Source organism: Phyllobates terribilis, unplaced genomic scaffold (assembly GCF_046119375.1).
Source record: "Phyllobates terribilis strain yellow unplaced genomic scaffold, ASM4611937v1 Scaffold_4__5_contigs__length_816908805, whole genome shotgun sequence".
NCBI lineage: Eukaryota > Metazoa > Chordata > Amphibia > Anura > Dendrobatidae > Phyllobates > Phyllobates terribilis.
This window is the reverse complement of record NW_027362764.1, coordinates 709,324,038-709,348,876: the sequence shown is the minus strand read 5'-3', so window position 1 is coordinate 709,348,876 and position 24,839 is coordinate 709,324,038.

Sequence of the window (24,839 nt, the reverse complement as noted above, 5' to 3'; positions counted from 1 at the left end):
AGGTCTTATGTGTGCAGTTTGACCTGAATATCGACGGCCTTGTTGCAGTTGGTACTCCACAACTGCTCTCTTCTGCTCACAAATCCTTTGCAACATGTGGAGTGTAGAGTTCCAATGTGTGGGGACATCACATACCAGTCGGTGTGCCGGAAGCTGCAAACGCTGCTGCAGCACAGCAAGGGCGGCGGAAGCTGTAGCCGACTTCCGAAAATGAGCTGACAGGCGGCGTACTTTGACGAGCAGATCTGCCAACTCGGGGTATGATTTAAGAAACCGCTGAACCCCGAGGTTAAGCACATGAGCCAGGCATGGTACGTATGTTATCTCGCCTCACCTCAGAGCCGCCACCAGGTTACGGCCATTGTCACACACAACCATGCTTGGATGTAGGTTCAGCGGTCTCAGCCACAGATCTGCCTGCTCTTTCACAGCTGTCCACAACTCACAAGCAGTGTGAGGTTTATCACCTAAGCTTATGAGTTTCAGCACAGCCTGTTGCCGCTTGGCTGAGGCAGTACTGCAGTGCTTCCAGCTTGTAACTGATGTGGTGATATCTGAGATGGAGGCTGAACATGAGGAGGAGGATGATGCGCAGGAGCTGTACACTGTGGGGGAAACTCTGAATGACATAGGACCTGCAATCCTCAGTGCGGGGAGGATGTGTTCCGTCCCAAGGTCCGACTGGGTCCCGGCTTCCACTAGGTTTACCCAGTGTGCCATCAGGGAGATGTACCGTCCCTGGCCACAAGCACTTGTCCACATGTCCATTGTCAGGTGGACTCTCCCAGTAACTGCGTTGTTGAGGGCACGGCAGATGTTTTGGGACACTTGATTGTGTAATGGCACACGGGGCAAAATAGTGTCGGCTGGGGACCGATTACCGAGGGACGGCCACTGACATAAGGTTGCGGAAGGATTCCGTCTCCACCAGCCTAAAAGGCAGCATTTCCAACGCAAGCAGTCGTGAAATCGTTCGAATTTAGGACTGTGGCCTGTGGGGCGTTAGCTGCGAATTTCCGCTTTCGTTCAAAGGTCTGGGAAATGGATAATTGAATGCTGCGGTGGGACGTGGACGTTGATGCTGTTTCTTGAGAAACTGCCATAACAAGTGAAGACTGAGAGGAGGGGGCATCTTTGCATGCAGTATGGACAGGGGATTGCCATGCACGCACAACCGGGGGTTCTCTTACACGCACAACAGCGGAAGTAGCAGTGCTGACACCCGATGACACTGATCGCGAACCCTGGGGTTCGCCCCACAAAGTCGGGTGCTTTGCTGACATGTGCCTGATCATGCTGGTCGTGGTCAGGCAGGTAGTTTTGTCACCCCTGCTGATGATGGCCTGGCAGGTGGTACAAATGGCCTTTTTGTGGTTATCAGCAGAGTCTTTAAAAAAATTCCAGACTCTGGAAGACCTACCGGTTGTACTGGCAACGTCCCTCGTGTTGGTGTTACAGGGAACGGTTGCCCGCCTTCTGTCTGCGGCCACCACACTGCTTCTTCCTGCCTGTTGGGGTACTCTGCCTCCCTCTCCCTGTGTGCTGCTGTCCTCGCTCTGTATGTCCTCCTGCCACGTTGGGTCAGTTACTAGATCATCCACCACCTCCTCCTCTTCCACTTCCGCAACACGGTCCTCCTCCTCACTTTGTGGCAATTGTGTCTCGTCATCGTCCACCCCTTGTGACAAATTGCCAGCGCTGCCTTCATGTGGCCGTGGCTGTTCAAATATTTTTGACCATCGCTACATGGGATCTCCTCTTCCACCACTTCAAGTGGAGTAGGCGAAGGGCCCAAATATGGAAATGGACCAGTGAACAGCTCGTCAGAGTGTCCAACTGTGGAATCAGTTGCTGTCTGACGACACTCGGCATGGTGGGAGGAAGGAGCATCAGGGTGAGGAGGAGTATGCGGTCGAGACTCACGGCTACTAAAACTTGACCCTGTGGAAGACAGACTGGAGGTGGTGGTGCCCAGGTAACTAGAAGTATTATCTGCTATGGAATTAATAACCTGTTCACACTGATCAGTTCGCAATAGTGGTGCTGTTGGGTGCTTCCCTAGTAATTCGGTCAAGAACTGGGAGCGAGAAGATGTGGCTGTTGGTTGTGGCACATTTTCACCTTGGCCACGGCCCTGTCCTCTGCACCCACCATCACCCGAACATCCAGTTCCACGTCCCTTGCCACGTGCTTTGCCCATTGTAAAGTAAGTAAAATAGCTTACACTCGCACTATCAATGGCAAAAGGGTAATAAAAAGGAGATTTCAACCGTGGGAGAGGAAAACCACAGCTCTAGTTATCTGGCCTACACCAGAATGTTTTAAACAGATATATTTGTGTCTGAACAGTCAGCGAGACACTCAAAATGTTTTCTTTTATTGAAAAAAGGCAAAAAAGTGGATAATACAGAGATTTGATCTGTGGAACTGCAAAACAACAGTTCTAGTTATCTGGCCTACACCAGACTCTTTTGAACAGATATATTTGTGTCTGAACAGTCAGCGACACATTCAAAATGTTTTTTTTTTATGCAAAAAGGTGGATTGCACCCAGATTTGAACCATGGGAGAGGAAAAACACAGTTCTAGTTATCTGGCCTACACCAGACTCTTTTAAACAGATATATTTGTGTCTGAACAGTCAGCGAGACACTCAAAATGTTTTTTTTTAGGCAAAAAGGTGGATTACACCCAGATTTGAACCGTGGGAGAGGAAAACCACAGTTCTAGTTATCTGGCCTACACCAGAATGTTTTAAACAGATATATTTGTGTCTGAACAGTCAGCGAGACACTCAAAATGTTTTCTTTTATTGAAAAAAGGCAAAAAAGTGGATAATACAGAGATTTGATCTGTGGAACTGCAAAACAACAGTTCTAGTTATCTGGCCTACACCAGACTCTTTTAAACAGATATATTTGTGTCTGAACAGTCAGCGAGACACTCAAAATGGTTTTTTTTATGCAAAAAGGTGGATTACACCCAGATTTGAACCGTGGGAGAGGAAAACCACAGTTCTAGCTATCTGGCCTACACAAGAATCTTTTAAACAGATATATTTGTGTCTGAACAGTCAGCGAGACACTCAAAATGTTTTCTTTTATTGAAAAAAGGCAAAAAAGTGGATAATACAGAGATTTGATCTGTGGAACTGCAAAACAACAGTTCTAGTTATCTGGCCTACACCAGACTCTTTTAAACAGATATATTTGTGTCTGAACAGTCAGAGAGACATTCAAAATGTTTTTTTTTATGCAAAAAGGTGGATTTCACCCAGATTTGAACCATGGGAGAGGAAAAGCACAGTTCTAGTTATCTGGCCTACACCAGAATCTTTTAAACAGATATATTTGTGTCTGAACAGTCAGCGGGACACTCAAAATGTTTTTTTTTTATCGAAAAAGGCAAAAAAGAGGATAATACAGGGATTTGAACCATAGAAGAGGAAAACCACAGTTCTAGTTATTTGGCCTACACCACGTTCTTTTAAACAGTTATATTTGTGTCTGAACAGTCAGCGAGACACTCAAAATGTTTTTTTTTTATTAAAAAAACAGCAAAAAAGTGGATAATACAGAGATTTGAGCCGCGGAACTGCAAAACCACAGTTCTAGTTTTCTGGCCTACACCAGACTCTTTTAAACAGATATATTTGTGTCTGAGCAGTCAGCGAGACACTCAAAATGTTGTTTTTTATGCAAAAGGTGGATTATACCCAGATATGAACCGTGGGAGAGGAAAACCACAGTTCTAGTTATCTGGCCTACACGAGAATCTTTTAAACAGATATATTTGTGTCTGAATAGTCAGCGAGACACTCAAAATGTTTTTTTTATGCAAAAAGGTGGATTACACCCTGATTTGAACCGTGGGAGAGGAAATCCACGGTTCCAGTTATCTGGCCTACACCAGACTCTTTTAAATAGATATATTTGTGTCTGAACAGTCAGCGAGACACTCAAAATGGTTTTTTTTATTAAAAAAATAGCAAAAAAGTGGATAATACAGAGATTTTAACTGTGGAACTGCAAAACCACAGTTCTAGTTTTCTGGCCTACACCAGACTCTTTTAAACAGATATATTTGTGTCTGAGCAGTCAGCGAGACACTCAAAATGTTTTTTTTTATGCAAAAAGGTGGATTACACCCAGATTTGAACCGTGGGAGAGGAAAACCACAGTTCTAGTTATCTGGCCTACGCCAGAATCTTTTAAACAGATATATTTGTGTCTGAACAGTCAGCGAGACACTCAAAATGTTTTTTTTTTATCAAAAAAAGGCAGAAAAGAGGATAATACAGAGATTTGAACCGTGGAAGAGGAAAACCACAGTTCTAGTTATCTGGCCTACGCAAGGCTCTTTTAAATAGATATATTTGTGTCTGAACTGTCAGCGAGACACTCAAAATGTTTTTTTATTGAAAAAAGGCAAAAAAGAGGATAGTACAGAGATTTGTACCGTGGAAGAGGAAAACCACAGTTCTAGTTATCTGGCCTACACCAGGTTCTTTTAAACAGATATATTTGTGTCTGAACAGTCAGCGAGACACTCAAAATGTTTTTTTTCATTAAAAAATAGCAAAAAAGGGGATAATACAGGGATTTGAACCGTGGAACTGCAAAACCACAGTTCTAGTCTTCTGGCCTACACCAGACTCTTTTAAACAGATATATTTGTGTCTGAACAGTCAGCGAGACACTCAAAATGTTTTTTTTTATGCAAAAAGGTGGATTACACCCAGATTTGAACCGTTGGAGAGGAAAACCACAGTTCTAGTCTTCTGGCCTATACCAGACTCTTTTAAACAGATATATTTGTGTCTGAACAGTGAGCAAGACACTAAAAATGTTCTTTTTTATTAAAAAATAGCAAAAAAGTGGATAATACAGAGATTTGAACCGTGGAACTGCAAAACCACAGTTCTAGTTATCTGGCCTACACCAGAATCTTTTAAACAGATATATTTGTGTCTGAACAGTCAGCGAGACACTCAAGATGTTTTTTTTTTATCGAAAAAAGGCAAAAAAGAGGATAATACAGAGATTTGCTCCGTGGAAGAGGAAAACCACAGTTCTAGTTATTTGGCCTACACCACGTTCTTTTAAACAGTTATATTTGCGTCTGAACAGTCAGCGAGACACTCAAAATGTTTTTTTTTATTAAAAAAATAGCAAAAAAGTGGATAATACAGAGATTTGAACCGCGGAACTGCAAAACCACAGTTCTAGTTTTCTGGCCTACACCAGAATCTTTTAAACAGATATATTTGTGTCTGAGCAGTCAGCGAGACACTCAAAATGTTGTTTTTTATGCAAAAGGTGGATTACACCCAGATTTGAACCGAGGGAGAGGAAAACCACAGTTCTAGTTATCTGGCCTACACCAGAATCTTTTAAACAGATATATTTGTGTCTGAATAGTCAGCGAGACACTCAAAATGTTTTTTTTTATGCAAAAAGGTGGATTACACCCTGATTTGAACCGTGGGAGAGGAAAACCACAGTTCTAGTTATCTGGCCTACACCAGACTCTTTTAAACAGATATATTTGTGTCTGAACAGTCAGCGAGACGCTCAAAATGTTTTTTTTATGCAAAAAGGTTGATTACACCCTGATTTGAACCGTGGGAGAGGAAAACCACAGTTCTAGTTATCTGGCCTACACCAGAATCTTTTAAACAGATATATTTGTGTCTGAACAGTCAGCGAGACACTCAAATGTTTTTCTTTATTGAAAAAAGGCAAAAAAGTGGATAATACAGAGATTTGAACCGTGGAAGAGGAAAACCACACTTCTAGTTATCTGGCCTACACCAGAGTCTTTTAAACAGATATATTTGTGTCTGAACAGTCAGCGAGACACTCAAAATGTTTTTTTTATTGAAAAAAGGCAAGAAAGAGGATAATACAGAGATTTGAACCGTGGAAGAGGAAAACCACAGTTCTAGTTATCTGGCCTACACCAGGTTCTTTAAAACAGATATATTTGTGTCTGAACAGTCAGTTAGACACTCAAATTGTTTTTTTTTTATTAAAAAATAGCAAAAAAGTGGATAATACAGAGATTTGAACCGTGCAACTGCAAAACCACAGTTCTAGTTTTCTGGCCTACACCAGACTCTTTTAAACAGATATATTTGTGTCTGAACAGACAGCGAGACACTGAAAATGTTTTTTTTTTTTTGCAAAAAGGTGGATTACACCAAGATTTGAACCGTAGGAGAGGAAAACCATAGTTCTAGTTATCTGGCCTACACCAGAATCTTTTAAACAGATATATTTGTGTCTGAACAGTCAGCGAGACACTCAAAATGTTTTTTTTTATTGAAAAAAGACAAAAAAGTGATTAATACAGAGATTTGAACCGTTGGAGAGGAAAACCACAGTTCTAATTATCTGGCCTACACCAGGCTCTTTTAAATAGATATATTTGTGTCTGAACAGTCAGCGAGACGCTCAAAATCTTTTTTTTTATTAAAAAAGGGCAAAAAGATGGCTAAAACAGAGATATGAACCGTGGAACAGCAAAACCACAGTTCTAGTTATCTGGCCTACACCAGACTCTTTTAAACAGATATATTTGTGTCTGAACAGTCAGAGAGACACTCAAAATGTATTTTTTTATGCAAAAAGGTGGATTACACCCAGATTTGAACCGTGGGAGAGGAAAACCACAGTTCTAGTTTTCTGGCCTACACCAGAATCTTTTAAACAGATATATTTGTGTCTGAACAGTCAGCGAGACATTCAAAATGTTTTTTTTTTTGAAAAAAGGCAAAAAAGTGGATAATACAGAGATTTGAACCGTGGAAGAGGAAAACCACAGTTCTAGTTGTCTGGCCTACACCAGACTCTTTTAAACAGATATATTTGTGTCTGAACAGTCAGCGAGACACTCAAAATGTTTTTTTTATCGAAAAAAGGCAAAAAAGTGGATAATACAGAGATTTGAAGAGTGGAAGAGGAAAACTACAGTTCTAGTTATCTGGCCTACACCATACTCTTTAAACAGATATATTTGTGTCTGAACAGTCAGCGAGACACTGAAAATGTTTTTTTTCATGCAAAAAGGTTTTTTACACCCAGATTTGAACCGTGGGAGAGGAAAACCACAGGTCTAGTTATCTGGCCTACACCAGAATCTTTTAAATAGATATATTTGTGTCTGAACAATCAGCGAGACACTCAAAATGTTTTTTTTTATTAAAAAAAAGGCAAAAAAGTGGATAATACAGAGATTTGAACAGTGGAAGAGGAGAACCATAGTTCTAGTTATCTGGCCTACACCAGGCTCTTTTAAACAGATATATTTGTGTCTGAACAGTCAGCGAGACACTCAAAATGTTTTTTTTTGTTAAAAAAAAGGCAAAAAAGTGGCTAAAACAGAGATTTGAACCGAGGAACTGCAAAACCACAGTTCTAGTTATCTGGCCTACACCAGACTCTTTTAAACAGATATATTTGTGTCTGAACAGTCAGCGATACACTCAAAATGTTTTTTTTTTTATCGAAAAAAGGCAAAAAAAGTGGATAACACAGAGATTTGAACCGTGGAACTGCAAAACCACAGTTCTAGATTTCTGGCCTACACCAGACTCTTTTAAACCGATATATTTGTGTCTGAACAGTCAGCGAGACACTCAAAATGTTTTTTTTATGCAAAAAGGTGGATTACACTCAGATTTGAACCGTGGGAGAGGAAAACCACAGTTCTAGTTATCTGGCCTACATCAGAATCTTTTAAACAGATATATTTGTGGCTCTCCCCCTGGGCCTGTGCTGGGAACCCAGAACCGGGCCTGTTGTAGGATGCTGGGGGTTGTAGTCTCTGCGTGGCGGTGACCCGGTCCGTGGCTCAGGGTGGTCAAACCAGTGGCAGTCTATTTGTATTGTAATTGTCCGACTACGCCACCCGTGGATTGCGGTCAGTGGGGACCGCCGCTGCGCTGCAGACCGCTGAGGCTGATGTTATATGCGCAGCCAAGAATGGGATAACTCCCCACGGGAGAAGTATTGTCTCAGGGCAGCTAGAGTAGATGATGGTAGTGATGTTGTGAGCGTCCCAGTTCTAATGGTGCTGGTGCGGCGATGAAACACAGAGATGTGTGGTGCAGTTTCCAATGCTTTACTCACAGTTCTCATCCAGGTCACTTGTGCACATGAAGGACCGCCTGAGCCATGCTGCGTTCACCAGGCAAGGGGCTCGACCAACTCCCAGGCAATTCCAGAGCGTGGCACAGGGCTCCCTTCTCTTCCCTTCTCTGGCCGTCCCCACCAGTGACCCACCTTTGTCCAGCTTCCTCGGGCCTGCTGTTGGCGAAACCTCTCTCCGGTTTCCCTGACCCTATGTGGTATGCTTTCCTGGTGGATGTAGTGAGGGGTCGCACCAAGATGTGGTGACAACCTCCGGTTTTGGCTGAGGATTAGTCGCCTCCACCAATTTGGGTTCCGGTACCCTGCTCTGCCAACCCTTCACCCTGTATCTCCTGGGCATATGGGGTTCCTTCTGTCCTCGTGTCTCTGGGCCTTTCTCTGTGTTCCTTGCTTCCTTTCTCTTCTGTTCCAGTTCCTTTCTTACTTTCCTTTCCGTTCCTTCTCCTCTCTTTTTCTGCTGTTTCTGGCCTCCACTCCAGGCCTGCCTCTGGAGCTGGGCCCAGACTGAGCCACAGCTCTCTGTCAGCCCTCTCTGGCTGAACTCCTCTCTGAACTGACCACTGTCCTAAGATGGTGCCCACCTTATATACCTCCCTCTATGTGTGAGTCCAGGTGACTAGCAACCAATGGGCTCCTACCTATGCCCAGAGACCCACCCCTATCTGCTCCTACACCACTGGGTATTCCACCCCCCGCCCCACTCCAGATGCTGTATTGCCTGCACTTCTGTCTAGTGGGAGCACCGTTGAGCTGTCCCTCGGAAATGGGGTGTGTGTGGTGCATGCAGCTTACTGAGCCCTAGTCCACACTCCATCCTTACCCGGGAGTGGAATATCACACCTCTGGTCTGAGGTGCAATACCCCTGTAGCAGCCGAGCCCTCGGGATGCTACATTTGTGTTTGAACAGTCAGCGACACACTCAAAATGTTTTTTTTTATTGAAAAAAGGCAAAAAAGTGGATAATACAGAGATTTGAACCGTGGAGGAGGAAAACCACACTTCTAGTTATCTGGCCTACACCAGTCTCTTTTAAACAGATATATTTGTGTCTGAACAGTCAGCGAGACACTCAAAATGTTTTTATTTATGCAAAAAGGTTTTTTACACCCAGATTTGAACCGTGGGAGAGGAAAACCACAGTTCTAGTTATCTGGCCTACACCAGAATCTTTTAAACAGATATATTTGTGTCTGAACAGTCAGCGAGACACTCAAAATGTTTTTTTTTATGCAAAAAGGTGGATTACACCCAGATTTGAACCGTGGGAGAGTAAAACCACAGTTCTAGTTATCTGGCCTACACCACAATCTTTTAAACAGATATATTTGTGTCTGAACAGTCAGCGAGACATTCAAAATGTTTTTTTATAACGAAAAAAGGCAAAAAAGTGGATAATACAGAGATTTGAACTGTGGAACTGCAAAACCACAGTTCTAGTTATCTGGCCTACACGACACTCTTTTAAACAGATATATTTGTTTCTGAACAGTCAGCGAGACACTCAAAATGTTTTATTTTATGCAAAAAGGTGGATTACAGCCAGATTTGAACCATAGGAGAGGAAAACCACAGTTCTTGTTATCTGGCCTACACCAGAATCTTTTAAACAGAAGTATTTGTGTCTGAACAGTCAGCGAGACACTCAAAATGTTTTTTTTTAATGCAAAAAGGTGGATTACACCCAGATTTAAACTGTGGGAGAGGAAAACCATAGTTCTAGTTATCTGGCCTACACCAGAATCTTTTAAACAGATATATTTATGTCTGAAGAGTCAGCGAGACACTCAAAATGTTTTATTTTATGCAAAAAGGTGGATTACACCCAGATTTGAACCATAGGAGAGGAAAACCACAGTTCTAGCTATCTGGCCTACACCAGAATCTTTTAAACAGATATATTTGTGTCTGAACAGTCAGCGAGACACTCAAAATGTTTTTTTTTATTGAAAAAGGCAAAAAAGTGGATAATACAGAGATTTGAACCGTGGGAGAGGAAAACCACACTTCTAGTTATCTGGCCTACACCAGACTCTTTTAAACAGATATATTTATGTCTGGAGAGTCAGCGAGACACTCAAAATGTTTTTTTTTATGCAAAAAGGTGGATTACACCCAGATTTGAAGCGTAGGAGAGGAAAACCACAGTTCTAGTTATCTGGCCTACACCAGACTCTTTTAAACAGATATATTTGTGTCTGAACAGTCAGCGAGACACTCAAAATGTTTTTTTTATTTAAAAAAAGCAAAAAAGTGGCTAAAACAGAGATTTGAACCGAGGAACTGCAAAACCACAGTTCTAGTTATCTGACCTACACCAGACTCTTTTAAACAGATATATTTGTGTCTGAACAGTCAGCGAGACACTCTAAATGTTTGTTTTATCGAAAAAAAGGCAAAAAAAGTAGATAATACAGAGATTTGAACCGTGGAACTGCAAAACCACAGTTCTAGTTATCTGGCCTACACCAGACTCTTTTAAACAGATATATTTGTGTCTGAACAGTCAGCGAGACACTCAAAATGTTTTTTTTTTATGCAAAAAGCTGGATTACACACAGATTTGTACCGTGGGAGAGGAAAACCACAGTTCAAGTTATCTGGCCTACACCAGAATCTTTTAAACAGATATATTTGTGTCTGAACAGTCAGTGAGCCACTCAAAATGTTTTTTTTTATTGAAAAAGGCAAAAACGTGGATAATACACAGATTTGAACAGTGGAAGAGGAAAACCACACTTCTAGTTATCTGGCCAAGACCAGACTCTTTTAAACAGATATATTTGTGTCTGAACAGTCAGCGAGACACTCAAAATGTGTTTTTTATGCAAAAAGTTTTTTTACACCCAGATTTGAACCATGGGAGAGGAAAACCACAGTTCTAGTTATCTGGACTACACCAGAATCTTTTAAACAGATATATTTGTGTCTGAACACTCAGCGAGACACTCAAAATGTTTTTCTTATTTAAAAAAGGCAAAAAAAGAGGATAATGCAGAGATTTGAACCGTGGAAGAGGAAAACCACAGTTCTAGTTATCTGGCCCCCACCACGTTCTTTTAAACAGATATATTTGTGTCTCAGCAGTCGCGAGACACTCAAAATGTTTTTTTTTATGCAAAAAGGTGGATTGCACCCAGATTTGAACCGTGGGAGAGGAAAACCACAGTTCTAGTTATCTGGCCTACACCAGAATCTTTTAAACAGATATATTTGTGTCTGAACAGTCAGCGAGACACTCAAAATGTTTTTTTTATGCAAAAAGGTGGATTGCACCCAGATTTGAACCGTGGGAGAGGAAAACCACAGTTCTAGTTATCTGGCCTACAACAGAATCTTTTAAACAGATATATTTGTGTCTGAACAGTCAGCGAGACATTCAAAATGTTTTTTTATAACGAAAAAAGGCAAAAAAGTGGATAATACAGAGATTTGAACCGTGGAACTGCAAAAACACAGTTCTAGTTATCTGGCCTACACAACACTCTTTTCAACAGATATATTTGTTTCTGAACAGTCAGCGAGACACTCAAAATGTTTTATTTTATGCAAAAAGGTGGATTACACCCAGATTTGAACCATAGGAGAGGAAAACCACAGTTCTTGTTATCTGGCCTACACCAGAATCTTTTAAACAGAAGTATTTGTGTCTGAACAGTCAGCGAGACAATCAAAATGTTTTTTTTTATGCAAAAAGGTGGATTACACCCAGATTTAAACTGTGGGAGAGGAAAACCATAGTTCTAGTTATCTGGCCTACACCAGAATCTTTTAAACAGATATATTTGTGTCTGAACAGTCAGCGAGACACTCAAAATGTTTTTTTTATTGAAAAAGGCAAAAAAGTGGATAATACAGAGATTTGAACCGTGGGAGAGGAAAACCACACTTCTAGTTATCTGGCCTACACCAGACTCTTTTAAACAGATATATTTATGTCTGAAGAGTCAGCGAGACGCTCAAAATGTTTTTTTTTATGCAAAAAGGTGGATTTCACCCAGATTTGAACCGTAGGAGAGGAGAACCACAGTTCTAGTTATCTGGCCTACACCAGAATCTTTTAAACAGCTATATTTGTGTCTGAACAGTCAGCGAGACACTCAAAATGTTTTTTTTTATTGAAAAAAGGCAAAAAAGTGGATAATACAGAGATTTGAACCGTGGAAGAGGAAACCCACACGTCTAGTTATCTGGCCTACACCAGGCTCTTTTAAACAGGTATATTTGTGTCTGAACAGTCAGCGAGACACTCAAAATGTTTTTTTTATTTAAAAAAAAGGCAAAAAAGTGGCTAAAACAGAGATTTGAACCGAGGAACTGCAAAACCACAGTTCTAGTTATCTGACCTACACCAGACTCTTTTAAACAGATATATTTGTGTCTGAACAGTCAGCGAGACACTCTAAATGTTTGTTTTATCGAAAAAAGGCAAAAAAAGTAGATAATACAGAGATTTGAACCGTGGAACTGCAAAACCACAGTTCTAGTTATCTGGCCTACACCAGACTCTTTTAAACAGATATATTTGTGTCTGAACAGTCAGCGAGACACTCAAAATGTTTTTTTTTTATGCAAAAAGGTGGATTACACCCAGATTTGAACTGTGGGAGAGGAAAACCACAGTTCTAGTTATCTGGCCTACACCAGAATCTTTTAAACAGGTATATTTGTGTCTGAACAGTCAGCGAGACACTCAAAATGTTTTTTTAATCGAAAAAAGGCAAAAAAGTGGATAATACAGAGATTTGAACCGTGGGAGAGGAAAACCACAGTCCTAGTTATCTGGCCTACACCAGAATTTTTTAAACAGATATGTTTGTGTCTGAACAGTTAGCGAGACACTCAAAATGCTTTTTTTATTTAAAAAAAAGGCAAAAAAGTGGCTAAAACAATGATTTGAACTGAGGAACTGCAAAACCACAGTTCTAGTTATCTGGCCTACACCAGACTCTTTTAAACAGTTATATTTGTGTCTGAACAGTCAGCGAGACACTCAAAATGTTTTTTTCTATGCAAAAAGGTGAATTACACACAGATTTGTACCGTGGGAGAGGAAAACCACAGTTCAAGTTATCTGGCCTACACCAGAATCTTTTAAACAGATATATTTGTGTCTGAACAATCAGCGAGACACTCAAAATGTTTTTTTTATTAAAAAAAGGCAAAAAAGTGGATAATACAGAGATTTGAACAGTGTAAGAGGAAAACCATAGTTCTAGTTATCTGGCCTACACCAGGCTCTTTTAAACAGATATATTTGTGTCTGAACAGTCAGCGAGACACTCAAAATGTTTTTTTTATTAAAAAAAAAGGCAAAAAAGTGGCTAAAACAGAGATTTGAACCGAGGAACTGCAAAACCACATTTCTAGTTATCTGGCCTACACCAGACTCTTTTAAACAGATATATTTGTGTCTGAACAGTCAGTGAGACACTTAAAATGTTTTTTTTTATCGAAAAAAGGAAAAAAAAGTGGATAATACAGAGATTTGAACCGTGGAACTGCAAAACCACAGTTCTAGTTTTCTGGCCTACACCAGACTCTTTTAAACCGATATATTTGTGTCTGAACAGTCAGCGAGACACTCAAAATGTTTTTTTTTTATGTAAAAAGGTGGATTACACTCAGATTTGAACTGTGGGAGAGGAAACCCACAGTTCTAGTTATCTGGCCTACACCAGACTCTTTTAAACAGATATATTTGTGTCTGAACAGTCAGCGAGACACTCAAAATGTTTTTTTTCATGGAAAAAGGTTTTTTACACCCAGATTTGAATTGTGGGAGAGGAAACCCACAGTTCTAGTTATCTGGCCTACACCAGAATCTTTTAAACAGATATATTTGTGTCTGAATAGTCAGCGAGACACTCAAAATGTTTTTTTTTTATTAAAAAAAGGCAAAAAAGAGGATAATACAGAGATTTGAACCGTGGAAGAGGAAAACCACAGTTCTAGTTATCTGGCCTACACCAGGCTCTTTTAAACAGATATATTTGTGTCTGAACAGTCAGCGAGACACTGAAAATATTGTTTTTATTAAAAAAAAGGCAAAAAAGTGGCTAAAACAGAGATTTGAACCGAGGAACTGCAAAACCACAGTTCTACTTATCTGGCCTACACCAGACTCTATTAAACAGATATATTTGTGTCTGAACAGTCAGCGAGACACTCAAAATGTTTTTTTTTTATTGAAAAAAGGCAAAAAAGTGGATAATACAAAGATTTGAACCGTGGAAGAGGAAAACCACACTTCTAGTTATCTGGCCTACACCAGACTCTATTAAACAGATATATTTGTGTGTGAACAGTCAGGAAGACACTAAAAATGTTTTTTTTTTATGCGAAAAGGTGGATTACACCCAGATTTGAATCGTGGGAGAGGAAAACCACAGTTCTAGTTATCTGGCCTACACCAGAATCTTTTAAACAGATATGTTTGTGTCTGAACAGTCAGCGAGACACTCAAAATGTTTTTTTTTATTGAAAAAAGGCAAAAAACTGGATAATACAAAGATTTGAACCGTGGAAGAGGAAAACCACACTTCTAGTTATCTGGCCTACACCAGACTCTTTTAAACAGATATATTTGTGTCTGAACAGTCAGCGAGACACTCAAAATGTTTTTTTTATGAGAAAAGGTGGATTACACCCAGATTTGAACCGTGGGAGAGGAAAACCACAGTTCTAGTTATCTGGCCTACACCAGAATCTTTTAAACAGATATGTTTGTGTCTGAACAGTCAGCGAGACACTCAAAATGTTTTTTTTTATTAAAAAAAGGCAAAAAAGTGGATAACACAGAGATTTGAACCGTGGAAGAGGAAAACCACAGTTCTAGTTATCTGGCCTACACCAGGCTCTTTTAAACAGATATATTTGTGTCTGAACAGTCAGCGAGACACTGAAAATGTTGTTTTTATTAAAAAAAAGGCAAAAAAGTGGCTAAAACAGAGATTTGAACCGAGGAACTTCAAAACCACAGTTCTAGTTATCTGGCCTACACCAGACTCTATTAAACAGATATATTTGTGTCTGAACAGTCAGCGAGACACTCAAAATGTTTTTTTTATCGAAAAAAGGCAAAAAAGTGGATAATACAGAGATTTGAACCGTGGAACTGCAAAACCACAGTTCTAGTTATCTGGCCTACACCAGACTCTTTTAAACAGATATATTTGTGTGTGAACAGTCAGCAAGACACTCAAAATGTTTTTTTTATGAGAAAAGGTGGATTACACCCAGATTTGAACCGTGGGCGAGGAAAACCACAGTTCTAGTTATCTGGCCTACACCAGAATCTTTTAAACAGATATGTTTGTGTCTGAACAGTCAGCGAGACACTCAAAATGTTTTTTTTTATTGAAAAAAGGCAAAAAAGTGGATAATACAGAGATTTGAACCGTGGAAGAGGAAAGCCACACTTCTAGATATGTGCCCTACACCAGGCTCTTTTAAACAGATATATTTGTGTCTGAACAGTCAGCGAGACACTCAAAATGTTTTTTTTATTTAAAAAAAAAGGCAAAAAAGTGGCTAAAATAGTGATTTGAACCGAGGAACTGCAAAACCACAGTTCTAGTTATCTGGCCTACACCATACTCTTTTAATCAGATATATTTGTGTCTGAACAGTCAGCGAAACACTCAAAATGTTTTTTTTTAATTGAAAAAAGGCAAAAAAGTGGATAATTGTAACATACCTGGCGGTGTCCTTGCATTGTGGTCCATCTCCCACTGTGCAAGAGTGCGCACTTGATCTCCAGTCCAGTCTGCTAGCCCTGCTTCCCTCCATGCTGTCTGTTTGCCTCTGTTTCTGCTGCTTAAGGGTGGCGCCCGATCACTTCCTGTTTCTTGTACCTGTTGCGGGCACACCCCTTGTGCGTCCTCAGCCTATTGCTGTCTGTCATCTGGTATTTAACCCAGCTCCTCCCCAAGAAACCCTGCCTGAGCATTGTGTTCTGTCAGTTGGCTTCTGGTCACTGATATGCCAGTTCCTGTTTATGTTTCCTGCCTTCGGTATCAGTTCCCGTGTCTGAACTATGTCCTGTCTGTATTATCTTCTAGCCTGTTGTCTTCTGCCTATCCTGGAGGCTGTATTTCCAGGCCTGTGTGAACATGCTCCTAGCCTGTTCGTTCCGCCTTCTAGGGGCCGCATACCTAGACCCGCTCTTGTATCTTGCTGCTGTGTCTGTTCTTGTCTGAATACTCTCCTAGCCTGTTTCCTGTTTTTCTCTATGTCCGTACCTTCCCTTTTTCTGCAGAGTCTGAACTCGTACCTAACTCCTGCTCGTTGTCACTGTACTTCCATTTGTGAGTTTGTGGTCCACTCGCTACTTCACTGCAAGTACCCTGTGGGTATCTGGTTCTGCCTTTCCCTTCCTGTCTGTTCTGTGTGTACAGAGCCCTGTCCCTCCTGCTCTGCCTTGCTCACCGCTCCGGCGGCTCTTGCCCGCTCAGCCCTGTCCACTGCGCCTGCCGTTTTGCTTTGCTCAGCCCTGTCCACTGCGCCTGCCGTTTTGCTTTGCTCAGCCCTGTCCACTGCGCCTGCCGTTTTGCTTTGCTCAGCCCTGTCCACGGCGCCTGCTGTTTCGCTTTGCTCAGCCCTGTCCATGGCGCCTGCCGTTTCGCTTTGCTCAGCCCTGTCCACGGCGCCTGCCGTTTCGCTTTGCTCAGCCCTGTCCACGGCGCCTGCCGTTTCGCTTTGCTCAGCCCTGTCCACGGCGCCTGCCGCTCTGAATTTGTCTCCCAGTCTGTACTGGACCCTACCTAGCCTGCGCTCTAGTCTGCCTGTTCCTGTATTCCCCAGTGTGGGTGAACAGCCATGTCCGGAGTCTGACCTGGAGTAGACCCTGGTTCCTCTGCTCAGTTCCTCCCTGGTGCACTGGCGTCATATGCCGTCGTGCGACCTTGGTCGGATCGGGCAGATAGTTAGTTACGCCCCTCCAGGCACTCTCCGGTTCATGGCACGGTGGAACCACTAAACACGCACACGCCAGTCAGTCCGGGCGTGTGCATTACAATAATACAGAGATTTGAACCGTGGTAGAGGAAAACCATAGTTCTAGTTATCTGGCCTACACCAGAATCTTTTAAACTGATATATTTGTGTCTGAACAGTCAGCGAGACACTCAAAATGCCTTTTTTTTTATTAAAAAAAGGCAAAAAAGTGGATAATACAGAGATTTGAACCATGGAACTGCAAAACCACAGTTCTAGTTATCTGTCCTATAGCAGACTCTCTTAAACAGATATATTTGTGTCTGAACAGTAAGCGAGACACTGAAAATGTTTTTATTTATGCAAAAAGGTGGATTCCACCCAGATTTGAACCATGGGAGAGGAAAACCACAGTTCTAGTTACACCAGAATCTTTTAAACAGATATATTTGTGTCTGAACATTCAGCGAGACACTCAAAATGCTTTTGTTTATGCAAAAAGGTGGATTACACCCAGATTTGAACCGTAGGAGAGAACTAGAACTGTGGTTTTCATCTGGCCTACACCAGAATCTTTTGAACAGTGTGTCTGAAGACTCACAGACACACTCAATTTTTTTTTTTTTTTTGGGGGGGGGGGGAATACCAAAAGGTTAATAAGACGTGTATTTGTACTGACTGAGGAAAAAAAAAAGCGGATTTAGATGGAAAAAAAAGGATTTTTCCTGGCCCCTGAGACCTAAGTCTAGCAATTTGAAAAGCAGCACACAGAACTGTAATGCAGTGTTTGGTATAACCACTGCGTCTCCTATACAACCTGAGAAGGACTGTTTGTTTGATTTGGCAGGCTTTAAAGACCCTACACTACCTATTTCGCAGTATAAATCTCTCCCTAACTCAGCAGCACTCTCCCTACACCGTCTGATCCGGAGCCACTGTGTCCAAGATGGCGGCGCCCAGTTTTAAATACTCGAGGTGACGCTGTGCGGCCAGCCAATCACTGTAATGCCCATAACCAACATGGCTGCGGCATTACAGTGACTGGCTGGCAATTCCTGCATGTTCATTGGCTCTGTAAAGAGCGCCAAACATGCAAGGCGGAGACCCGAGCTCCCGCCCGAGTAACCCGGAAATGCTCGGTGCTCGCCGAACATCCCGAGTAGTGAGATGCTTGGGCGAGTATCGAGCAGTGTCGAGCATGCTCGCTCAACACTAATTATTACTTTTGTCAGATTCAAGTTATTTCTGTGACCATTGTGGGTTTTTCTTTCATTAAACGAGGGGTACCAACAATTTTGACCACGTGTGTATCTGAAGTTGAATCCATGCAGGTCGGCAGCCTGTTAAAAGATGAAAGTGCTGAGAGAAAAGAATGGAGATTTCGGGAAAATCAGTGTTTTTATGGTGGTTTTTATGACTGACCACTTTCTCGTCAATTGTCCTTCTCGACTACGTAAAACAGTGGCATTGGTAGCAGATCCCAACTTTTCCAATGAAGAATCAGTCTTGTCTGAACCAGCGTCTCCAGTGAATGCTGTCATCCATTCAATTTCTTCTATTGCACCCAGCATTAAAAAAGAAAGCAAGTTGATTCTCAATGGATTTCCACATCTGCCATGGTTGATTCAGGAGCAAATGGAAATTTTATGGACATCTCTTCTGCAAAAAAACATGGGGTTAAAATTCAAAACAGACTTTCATCTATGATCATGGAAACTGTTGACGGATCTCCACTAAATTCGGGACCAGTGAATCAAGAGATTGAACCCCTAGAAATAGTTATGGAACCTAATCACCATGATGTTTTATCCTTCCTACTAATCTCATCTCCACATTTTCCAATAATCCTGGGGTTGCCATGGCTACAGACTCAAAATCCCACAATCAATTTTGAAACCAAAGAGGTGTCTTTTAAATCTACTGTACACTTCCCACAGGCTTCACCAAAAGAAGACGTTGTAGAGGATCCTGAACAATCTTCTAAACTACTATATATGTATAAGGAATTTGATGATGTATGTGACAAGAGAAACACCGACAAACTCCTTCCTCATTGGCCATATGATTGTCCAATTGATCTATTGCTTGGAGCAGCAATACCCTTTGAAAGCATTTACCCACTGGCAGAGCAGGAATTAAAAACACTCAAGGAATACATTGATGAAAATTTAGCTAAAGGGTTTATTCGTCCATCTTCATCACCAGCGACTATATTTTTTGATAAAAAGAAAGACTGTTCCTTAAGACCATGCGTTGATTACAGAGAATTGAATAAAATTACAGTAAAGAATCGTCACCCTCTGCCTTTGATCCCTGAATTGCTGGACAGAGTTTATCATGCAAAGTTGTTCACAAAACTGGATCCTCATGGGGCATACAACTTGGTTCGTGTTGGACCTGTTGATGAATGGAAAACGGCATTCAGGTCACATGATGGACACTATGAGTACTTAATCATGTTGTTTGGACTGTGCAATGCTCCTGCAATGTTTCAGCATTTCAATAATGACATTTTCAGAGACTTGGTTGATCAATTTGCAGTCATTTATCTAGACGATATACTAATCTTTTCTAATTCTGCAGAAGAGCATCAGAATCATGTGAAAACTGTGCTAGAGCATCTGAGAACCCATCATCTTTATATTAAGCTGGAAAAATGTGAGTTCAATCAAACAGAGATCCAGTTCTTGGGCTATATAATCTCTACTCAAGGATTGCAAAAAATGTGAAAGAAGTCCAACGTTTTGCTGGCTTTGCCAATTTTTACAGCCGTTTCATTAAGAATTTTTCAGGTATAATTGCACCAATCACCGAATTACCAAAGAAAGGCATATCGTTTGTTTGGTCTCCTCAAGCACAAGATGCTTTTTCTTGCCTGAAAATGAAGTTCACCACAGCTCCTATACTAATTCATCCTAATCCTGAACATACCTTTATTGTAGAAGTAGATGCTTCAGATGGTGCAGTAGGGGCCATTCTATCACAAAGAACAAGAACAAAAGATTTGATACATCCTTGTGCTTATTTCTCCAGAAGTTTTACCGTGTCAGAGAAAAATTATGATGTGGGGAACAATGAGCTCTTAGCTATCATTGCTGCTTTCAAGGAATGGAGACATCATCTAGAAGGAGCAGCTCAACAAATTGATGTTCTAACTGACCATCGTAACCTTGAATTTATCTGGTCTGCCAAATGTTTGTCCACCCGCCAGGCTCTATGGAGTCTGTTTCTTAACCGAGTCAACTTTGTTATCTCTTACAGACCTGGCTCCCGTAACGGTAAGGCTGAAGCTTTATCTAGGATCTTCTCCAAGGATCCTTCTACAGCAGTACCACCAACAACTATTCTGCCTGGGTCCAACTTCCTGGGGGTGATCCATAACAAAGACTTGCTGGAAGATATACAGGAAGCATATGAGACAGACTCAATTCTTCTGCATCCACCAGATGATATATCTCTTACCTTTCAAAACAAAGTATGGACTCATAATCATTGCATCTACAGTATGTTCCAGAAATTGTGAGACTTAAAGTATCAAAACTAATCCATGACCCCAAGTTAGCAGGACGCAAAGGAATTCAAAAAACACAAGAATGTCTCGTTTCTTTTGATGGCCCAATTGCCAAAAATGTTAAACAATATGTATTTTCCTGTAGCACCTGTGCCATGTATAAAACTCCCCACACATCAATGGGATTATTGCAGCTTCAGAAAATTCCATCTTGTCCTTGGGGCTCTATATCTATGGACTTTATTGTGGAACTACCAGTTTCAAAGGGAAAGAGTTCAATCCTAGTAGTGGTGGACCGACTCACCAAAGCAGCACATCCTGTCACCTGCACTGTTTTACCTTCTGCTAAAGAGACTGCTGATCTTGTAATTCAAAATGTGTTTCATCTTCAAGGGGTTCCAGACGAAGTTGTCTATGTTCACGGAACACAATTTACATTAAGATTCTGGAAGAATTTTTGTGCAGAATTGGACATTGATGTCAGTTTATCTTCTGCATTCCATCCCCAATCTAATGGTCAGACTGAATGCACAAACCAAACCTTAGAGCAACATCTTAGATGCTACATTTGTCATCTCCAGGATGACTGGTTTGATTTGCTTCCTATGGCAGAATTTTCATACAACAATTCTAAAAATGCTTCGACCAAGCAAACACTATTCCTCGCAAATTCTGGGTACCATCCAAGTATCCTTCCTAATTTTCCAAGAAAAACGCCTATCCCTGCTGTCACAAGCAAAATACAATCCCTGCAACAGAATCTGGAAATACTAAAAGACACTTTAAGAATTGCACAGGAGAAATATAAGGAAGCAGCAGATAAATCTTGCAGACCTTCTCCAAGCTTCCAAGTGGGTGATGAAGTATGACTTTCCATCAAGAATTTGAAACTCCATATACCCTCACCAAAACTGGGTCAAAAATGTATTGATCCTTTTAAAATAATTGGACAAGTTAGCTCAGTAGCTTTTCGCCTTCAACTGCCCAGAACAATAAAGATATGTGTCACCCTGGCCTGGATGCCACAAGTGTAATTAAAGCTGTGTCTGAGAGCAAGGGGGAGGTTCTCTAGTCAGGGGAACATTAGCATGCAATGCCTCCTGTCTCAGGCCAGTAGGGGGAGCTGGCTGCCCCTATAAAAGCTGGTGCTGGGGGCAGGGTTAGGGAGAACTTGATGGCCTGTCTCAGGACTGAGACTTGTCCCAGAGCAGAGCAGGGACAGACAGTTGCACTGCACCTAAGAGGAAGTGTGGCAGGAGGAGAGCCACAAGCCAGAGACAAGAGGCGAAGAGAGCCTGTCTTGGCAGATAAAAGACTTACTTTACCAGACTTTGGTGTCTGAGGCTGGGAGGATTCTACATCCTCCAGCAGATAACCAGTCCGCAAGGGACTGTATATTCCTTGGCCTAAGAAGCCTGGAGGCCCTGCCACAACAGAAGGGACCAGCAAAGCCGTACAAGGCTGGGAGCAGAAAGGAACCCACGTCGCAGGCCATACAGGCGAGAATACACGGAAAGCTCGGAAACATGGGCTGTTACCCTATAACGAGGAGATAGCCAGAAGGAGCACAGAAAGCACGGTAGGCCTACACCCTCACCCTGACCAGGGCCAATTTCCCCATTGCTCTCAGACATCCAGGTCCCCTCCTAGCTGGGACTGTTTGTGGGTCAATTTACCTGTTCTAGTAAAGACCCTGGACTGCAACCTGTTGTCTGTGTGCTCCTTGCTCCTCCAGCACTATCAGCACTGGGACTCTCACTACCATCACTCCCACCATCCATTATACTGCCCTGGGGCCGCACTCTTCCCGTGGGGAGTCACACTACCCTAGCTGCACACCTCATCAGCCCCAGCGGTCTGCATGCAGCGGCGGTTCCTAATAACCGCAATCCACGGGTGGCGTAGTCGGACATTATCAGCAGAACGTAGCAGACTACCATTGGCTTGACCACCCTGAGCCACGGAACCGGGTCGCCACTACTACCCCCATCGTCTCCCTATTGCCCGGATCCGAGTGCCCCACGGCCCAGGGGGCGAGTCAGCTTTGGCGTAGTCGGCAGGATTTCGTGCCCGCAACCACCGGGTACTGCGTGCCTGAAAAAGACTTTTGTAACTTACCTGTGGCGAAGTTTCCCGCCATCCGGAGCCGATTCCCGCCATCAGACGCCATCTTGGACCGTTTCCCGCCGTCTTCTGCCGTCTTCCCGCCATCCGCAGCTGTTTCCCGCCATCGGACGCCATCTTCAGGACGCCGCGTGGGAACAAGAGGGGCGTGGACGTCAAAACCGCGCGAGATCCGAAGCTCCGCCCCACGCACCGACGCTGCGCAAGGTCCTGGAAGGGAGAGAGAGCGACGCTGACGTCATCAGGACGCGACGCCAGGTCCTCGTCCATAGCAGCAGCAGCGGAGCCGCGGCCTACAGAAGAGGATCGTCGGAAGGTAGGCCACGCTTAACTAGGGGGGAGGAAGATGTCGGACACAGAGGCGCCCACTACCACCAACGCGGCTACAGCAGCGGTGATGCCCTTTTCCCTGCCCTACATCCCTGGAGCGGCCTGGCTGCCCAAGTACTCAGGGGAGCCCCATGCCCTAACTGACTTTAAGGAAAGGCTGTACAGTTTGTTCCAAGTTTACCCCCTGACAGAGGAACAGAAGGTCAGCATACTAACCGGGCAGTTAACTGGCGCAGCCCAAAGGGAGGTAAAATCATGGCCCACTGAGGAGAAAAGGACTGTGAAGAGCATTCTGGCCCGGCTGCGGGGTACCTTTGACACACGTACCTCTGCTGAGATTAAAATGAGGTTCTATGGATGTAAGCAGCGGGCACAGGACAGCATCAGAGACTATGCCCTAAATTTGCAGGAAGCCTTGAGGGCTATCCAACAAACTGACCCTGGCAGTGTGCAGGAAACGGATAAACTGCTAACAGAACAATTCATAGAAGGTCTGCTGTCCAGCGCCCACAGGGCCCAACTGCGCCTCATGTTCTTTCAGAACCCCGACCTGACCTTTGCCCAATTTAAGGACAGGGCCATAAGGGTGCTCCGTGAATCTGCAACCAGTGGCGCTATAAACCCTCGGCGCCCTGCTCTCACATACCACCAGGAGGCGGCGCCCTCCTCTATGGACTCCGTGGAGGCTGATGCACAGGCCCTGAACCAAGCCCCGTCGAAAGACCTGCACCACCAAGTCCAGGAGCTGACCAGGAGCGTCGCGGCATTGACCAGGACCGTCCAGGCGTTGCAAGTGGACCCGTCAAGACCCATCGAGCTGGCTTCAAGTCCGGAGGATGTCCCGTGGCGTCGACAGAGGAGGATCCCGTCGTTCCGAGGGAGGCCCACAGACCGCTACGCAGAGGATGGACAGCCCATTTGCCGTCGATGCAACCAGCCTGGACACATTTCCAGGTACTGTAATTTAAACGGGTCCAACCTGGGGCAGAGGGCCAACCCCCAGGCATAAGATCACCAGGCCCTTATAATTGGCGTGATAAGTATGTTGGGGGGCGCCCGGTTTTACCCGTGGTGCTGGACGGTATCCCCATGAGCGCCTTGCTGGATACTGGGTCACAAGTGACCACTATCCCTTATGTACTTTTTAAGCAGTATTGGACTGATGCTGATATCACACGGTATCCAGACAGTAACTTGAGCATCATCGCCAGTAATGGCTTACCCGTGCCGCAGATGGGGTTCAAGGAGATGACCATTAAGATTGGTAAAGTTGAACTGCCGGCACAGGGAGTGATTATTGTGGACATTGACCGTCGTGAAAGTCACCCTAAAATAACTGTGGGTACTAACGTGATTGAAAATTGTCTTTCAGAGGTAATTGTAATCTTACAACAGGTGGCGGTGAATGCTAGTTCCAGCCAACAGAGAGTCCTCAACAAGGAGATAAAAGCCCTGATGAGACGGCAGCAGGTAAAACTGTCTGGTGGTGAGATCGGTAGCGTAAGACTGAGTGACCCATTCCCCATTTCCATGCCTCCCAAAAGTGAAATGATGATCTGGTGTCGGACTGCAATCGGGTTGAGAGGTAGAGACTACCAAGCCATGGTAGAACCCGTGTACTCAGACAGCAGGCCCACCATTTTGACAGCCCGGGGGGTGGTTGATGTCCGTCATGGGAGGGTGCCCGTCCGCATCCTCAACATTGGGGAGAGGGAGGTACACTTACCCAGGTACGCTACACTCGCCAAGCTGTTTGTGGTCGAACACAAAGCTATCAGGGCCATGG